Raw genomic sequence first — 6,000 nt, forward strand, 5'->3', positions numbered from 1 at the left:
CTAGTTTATTTGCTTTAAATCTTATGAAAATGTGTTGTCTGACATAACCAGGAAGTAAGCAGGACAGGATCTAGGTGCTGTCCTTTAGGGCTCTGTTTACTTCTCTTGTCATCCTCTTAGCTCTGGCCTGTTCCTTACAGAGGGTCTAGCCTCAGACACAATAGCTGCTGCAGTTTCAGGCATCAGCACTTCTAGAGAAGGGAGTGGTCATCCCAACCATTGTCTCCTTCCTTGGAGCCAAGAAAGATTTTCTAGAAGTCTTTCAGAAGCCCTACTCAGGTCTTATCCGCAGAATATGACCACCCTAAATCAGATGCGTGTAAGGAGCAAGTGACCTCCATATTGTTCTGTATCAATCAGGATATCTTCTTGAGACTGAACACAGAATCCTGTCTCCAAATTAGGTGAGGAAACTGCAAATGAGAAAATGAGAAACCTAGTAATTTACCCAAGTGTGTTGAAAATGTATGTACACCCAGAAATCTACATAAGAATGTTTATAGCAGCTTTCTTCATAAGTGACAAAAATCAGAAAGCACTCAAGATATCTTCTGATAGATACATGGATCAACAAACTGTGGCATAGCCATAATGAAATATTATTCATCAATAAAAGAAATGAGCTCTCAAGCTATGAAAATACATGAAGGAACCTTAAATGCTTAATATTTCTTAGTGAAAGAAGCCAATCTGAAAAGATTACAAAGTATATGATTCTAACTATGTGACATTCTGGGAAAGGTAAAATTGTATAGACATTAAAAAGATTAGTGGTTCTATTTTTAAATTTTTAAGAAACCCTCATACTGTCTTCCACAGTGGCTGCACCAGTTTGCATTCCCACCAACAGTGTCAAATGCTTACCAACAACTGTTGTTTCTTGTATTGTTGATTTTAGCCATTCTGACAGGTGGGAGGTGATGTCTCACTGTAGTTATGATTTGTATTTCCCTGATGATCAGTGATGTTGACCTTCTTTTCCTGCGTCTATTGGCCATCTGTATGTCTTCTTTGGCAAAATGTCTATTTATGTCTTCTGCCCTTTAATAGGATTATTTGTTGTTTGAGTGTTGAGTTTTATAAGTTCTTTGTATATTTTGGATACTAACCCTTTATCAGACATGTCATTTGCAAATGTCTTCTCCAGCTCCATACGCTGCCTTTTAGTTGTGTTGGTTGTCTCCTTTACTGTGCAGAAGATTTTTATTTTGAAGTCCCAAGAGTGAGTTCGTTTTAATTTATTTATTCAAATTCAAGTTAGTTAACATAACGTGTAGTATTGGTTTCAGGAGTAGAACCCAGTGATTCATCACTTACATACGACACCCAGTGCTCATCCCAACAAGTGAGCTCCTCAATGCCCATCACCCATTTAGCCCATCCCCCCACCCACCTCCTCTCCAGAAATCCTCAGTTTGCTCTCTGTATTTGTCTCTTATGATGTGCCTCCATTATTCTATTTTTTTATCTTATTTTCCTTCCCTTCCCCTATGTTCATCTCTTTTGTCTCTTAAATTCCACATGAGTGAGACCATATGAATGGATAAAGAAGATGTGGTATATATATACAATGGAATATCCTTCAGCAATCAAAAAGAATGAAATCTTTCCATTTGCAACAGCATGAATGGTACTAGAGTGTATTATGCTAAGTGAAATAAGTCAGTCAGAGAAAGACCAATAGTTTATTTTAACTTTTGTTTCCCTTGCCTCAGGAGATATATCCAGAAAGAAATTGCTATGTTTGATGTCCAAAAAGTTACTGCCTTTGTTCTTTTCTAGGTTTTTTTTTTTTATGGTTTCAGGTCTCACGTTTAGGTCTTTAATCTATTTTGAACTTATTTTTGTGTATGATGTAAGAAAGTGGGCCAGTTTCATTCTTTTACATGTTGCTGTCCAGTTTTCCCAGCATCATTGGTGGAAGAGATGGTCTTTTTCCCATTGGATATTCTTTCTTGCTTTGTCAAAGATTAGTTGGCCATATAGTTGTAGATTCATTTCTGGGTTTCCTATTCTGTTCTAATGATCTATGCATCTGTTTTTGTGTCAGTACCATATTGCTTTGATCACTAAAGCTTTGTAATATAACTTGAAATCTGGAATTATATCGCCTCCAGATTTTTTCTTTTTCAAGTCTGCTTTGGCTATTTGGAGTCTTCTCTGGTTCCATACAAATTTCAGGATCCAGCAATTACACTTCTAGGTATTCACCCAATGAATACAAAAATATTAATTCAAAGGCATACATACACCCTGATGTTTATAGCAGCATTATCTATAATAGCCAAATTATGGTAATAGCCCAAATGTCCATTGACTGATGAATGTGAGATGTGAGATATATATAAACAATGGAATACTACTCAGCCATAAAAAAGAATGAAATCTTGCCATTTGCAAAGACATGGATGAAGCTAGAAAGTATTATGCTAATTGAAATAAGTCAGTCAGAGACAAATACCATATGATTTCACTCATATGTAAAATTTAAGAAACAAATTAACAAAGGGGGAAAAAAAGAGAGAGGCAAACCAAGAAACAGACTCCTAACTACAGAGAACAAACTGATGGTAACCAGAGGGGAGGTAGGTGTGGGGGAGGGAAGTTAAATAGGTGATGGGGATTAAGGAGTACACTTGTGATGAGCATTGAGTGTCATATTGAAGTGTTGAATCACTATATAATTCACCTGAAACTAATATTACACTGTTTGTTAACTCACTGGAATTTAAATAAAAACTAAAAAAAAAAAAAAACAGTGGCTTCCAGAGGGTCAGGAAGGGAAAGATGAATAGGTAGAATGCCGGGGATTTTTAGGGCAGTAAAACCGTTTTGTCTGATACTATAATGGTGGATACATGACATTATCCATTGGTCAAAGCCAACACTGTACAAACATAAACATTAATGCAAACTGTAGACTTTAGTTAATAACTTATCAATGTTGGTCCAATTATAAATGTTATAAATGTATCACACTAAAGATATTAATACTAGGGAAAACTGTGTGTAAGTTGGGGGCTAGAGAGGGACTATATGGGAACTCCCTGTACTTTCCACCTAATCTTTCCGTAAACCTAAAATTACTTGAAAAATTGTCTATTAAACTAAAGTCAGGGTTTTGCCAGCAACAAATGTAAGATAAGCAGAGTTGCACAGGTGGCTAATAGTGTCTACAATGGATGAGGGAAAGAATTCATGTTCCTTTTCAAGTATATGGAATTTGCTATGTGAAGCGTCATGTGGCTATGTTAAGTAGACCGTTGAATGTGTGAATCTGACAAAGGAGAGATCTGGGAGAGATCTATGAACCTGGGAGGCAAGGACTCAAGAATCCATGGAGATTAGTAAGATCTAGGAAGAGAGAGTAGTGACAGAGAGAGAGAAGGGGATCCCAGGACCAGGTTTGAAGAACCACCACATTTAGAGGTTAGATGTAAAGGAGCTGATGTCAACAAAGGAGAATGAGAAGAAGCAGAAAATGCGACTTCAGGAAAATGTGATGTTACAAAAGACAAGAGTGGAGAGTGTTTCAAGATACAGGTATCATTGATGTGTTTTTCAAAAGATAAACTGAGTAGATGACATGGTGACCTTGACAAGAGGTGTTTCTGTAGATTGGTGAAGAAAGAATAAGTTTGAACAGTGAATGGAAAACAAGAAATTAAAGACAGAATTATAGAATTAAATTTTTCCTATTTTTCTGTCAAGGGATTATTTTGTGGCAGCCCAGTGTCTTTCATATAAATTTGCCCCACTCACCAAAGGAGCAAAGTGAAATAAGAACATTAAATAATGTGAATATATGTATGCCAACCCAGTTCTTATGAAAGATTCTGATGCACTGAATAAATTTATCCTCTCCATAAAAGGTATTGGTTCTTAGAGAGGTACAGCCCCAGTAACTGAGGTCACTAACAAATCAGATCACTAAGCCTTCTTACCCAGGTACTCTTAGCCAGATTCCTACTTAGGATTTTAAGGAAGGAAGAATGGTTCCAGATTTCTAGAACTTAAATAATTCAGTTAAAATAAATTACTCTCTGCCCATCAATAAACAATAGAACTTTATACACTTAATAAAGGAAACAAGCAAGATAAAACATCACAATAAGACATAAAAATAGAGAGAATCTTATAGAATATAGCAGACAAAAAGAAGTTGAATGAAGTGCACGCACCAGCACTGCTAACCACAGCAACCCCTGTCTTCCCTCTCCCCCCTCCCTACCACACACACCGTGAGCAAAGCCCTTTAAGGCAAGGTGGTTGCACAAAGTGAGCAACTACTTACTGTTTTGCAAGCTGAGCTTCTACTGGAAAAATCATCTGACGGTTAAGGTTTGGGAGGGGCTCTGTTCTTAGGAAACTCCAATGTGACCACAAAATCTAACAAAAATCTTTTTGGTGAACTTCAAAAAGCATAAATAAAATAGATGCTATAAGCAGGGGCATTTCTTGACATCATTTCAATTCCTTCTTGTTTTACATCAATGGCAAGGTGTCGTACCAAGGTCAGGCTAGGAGAGTGGATGTATGTATTTGGGTGGTTAGGATACAAAGAAATTGACAAAGTTCCTGCTTCATGGGCAGCACTGAAGTTTGCATCAACTAGAACCAAGGAGTCTGGGATTAGATGACTGGGTAGAAATAAAATATTTGGATGCAAGTATTGCATCCAAATATTGCAAAAATTGCTTTGTGGGATCTTTTGGAAGTATTCAAATATAACCATGTGTCAGAGAGATTTCAAAGTGTTCCTTTTAGAAGTGAATAGAAAGACCAGAGTTTGCTTTCCACCACTTAGATGCCTGATTTTAAGTAAATCATTTAAACTCTTCCAACCTCATTTGCTTCATTTGTAAATAATAATGATACCCCTCTGCTGTTCCTGACACAAAGGCTTTTTTTTCTTTGTTTCCCTCTTTTTTTTTCTCCTATATAATATTGAACAAATAAATCTCCCTTTTTTTTTCCTACTGGTTCTGCAGCTATATTTCCTATTTTTATTCTCTTATTTTTTAATGTAAGATTAATTCTTTAACCTTAAATATTTTCAGCTTAAAGTCTAAATTTGATTTGATTAAAAAAAACTCTAAATGAAATTAGAATGCCCTATTTTTACACTTTCCACCTTATATGTTATTGTTTTATAGTGTTTTAGTTCTACTTTGCTTCCAGACTCACCAAAATTGTTTTGTTGTTGTTGTCGTTGTTGTTTGTGGTTGTTTTGGGTTTGTTTGTTTTTTTCAAAAATAGTTTCTTTTGGTTAAAAACTTATCTTTGCTTGCCATTTCTTCATGCATTCTACCTCTTCCTTTTGATTTCTTTTTTCTTGCTGAAGAATATTATTTTAGTAGCTCATTTAGTGAGAGTCATCCTTTTTTTTTAAGTTTACTTATTTATTGTGAAAGAGAGCGCACACGTGTGTGAGCAGGAGAGGGACAGAGACAGGGGAGGAGAGGGGGATAAGAAGGGGGAGAGAAAGGGGGAAGAGGGGTAAGGGGGGGGAGAGGGGGAAAAGAGGGGGGAAGGGGGGGAGAGAGGGAGAGAGGGAGGGAGGGAGGGAGGGAGAGAGAGAGAGAGAGAGAGAGAGAGAGAGAGAATGAATCCCAAGCAGGCTCCACATCAGTGGCACAGAGCCTGACATGGGGCTCAAACTCATGAATCGTGAATTGTGAGATCATGACCTGAGCTAAAACCAAGAGTCAAATGCATAACCAATTGAGCTACTCAGACGCCTCTCAACCTTTTTGTTTTTAAACATCTGGGAATGTGTTTGTTTTCCTCTTAATACTGAATGCTAGAAGTCTGGGTTAACATTTTTCCTCAACACTTTGGAGATACAATTTCACTACTCCTGTATCAACTGTCACAGTCTCCAAGTCTACTTTTATTCTGATTGACATCTTTGTAAGTTTTCTTTCTTTTTTCTTTGGTAGGTTTTAAGATTCTTTCTTTGTCTCTGATAATCTGTAGTTTCACTACTATGTGTTTCGT

The 6,000-nt window shown here is 36.8% G+C and overlaps 1 long non-coding RNA gene across 1 annotated transcript in view; it reads right to left on the bottom strand.

Annotated features, from left to right (window-relative positions):
* Positions 1-5,436, bottom strand: part of LOC144616422 (uncharacterized) — a 30,193-nt gene extending 24,757 nt beyond the window's left edge. Inside the window, exon 1 of the long non-coding RNA XR_013555762.2 lies at positions 5,188-5,436. This is a non-coding gene — a long non-coding RNA (uncharacterized LOC144616422). The remainder of the gene's footprint in view (positions 1-5,187) is intronic.
* Between the last annotated feature and the right edge of the window lie 564 nt (positions 5,437-6,000).

This window comes from Panthera onca, chromosome B2 (genome assembly GCF_046562875.1).
Source record: "Panthera onca isolate mPanOnc1 chromosome B2, mPanOnc1 haplotype 2, whole genome shotgun sequence".
Classification (NCBI taxonomy): Eukaryota; Metazoa; Chordata; class Mammalia; order Carnivora; family Felidae; genus Panthera; species Panthera onca.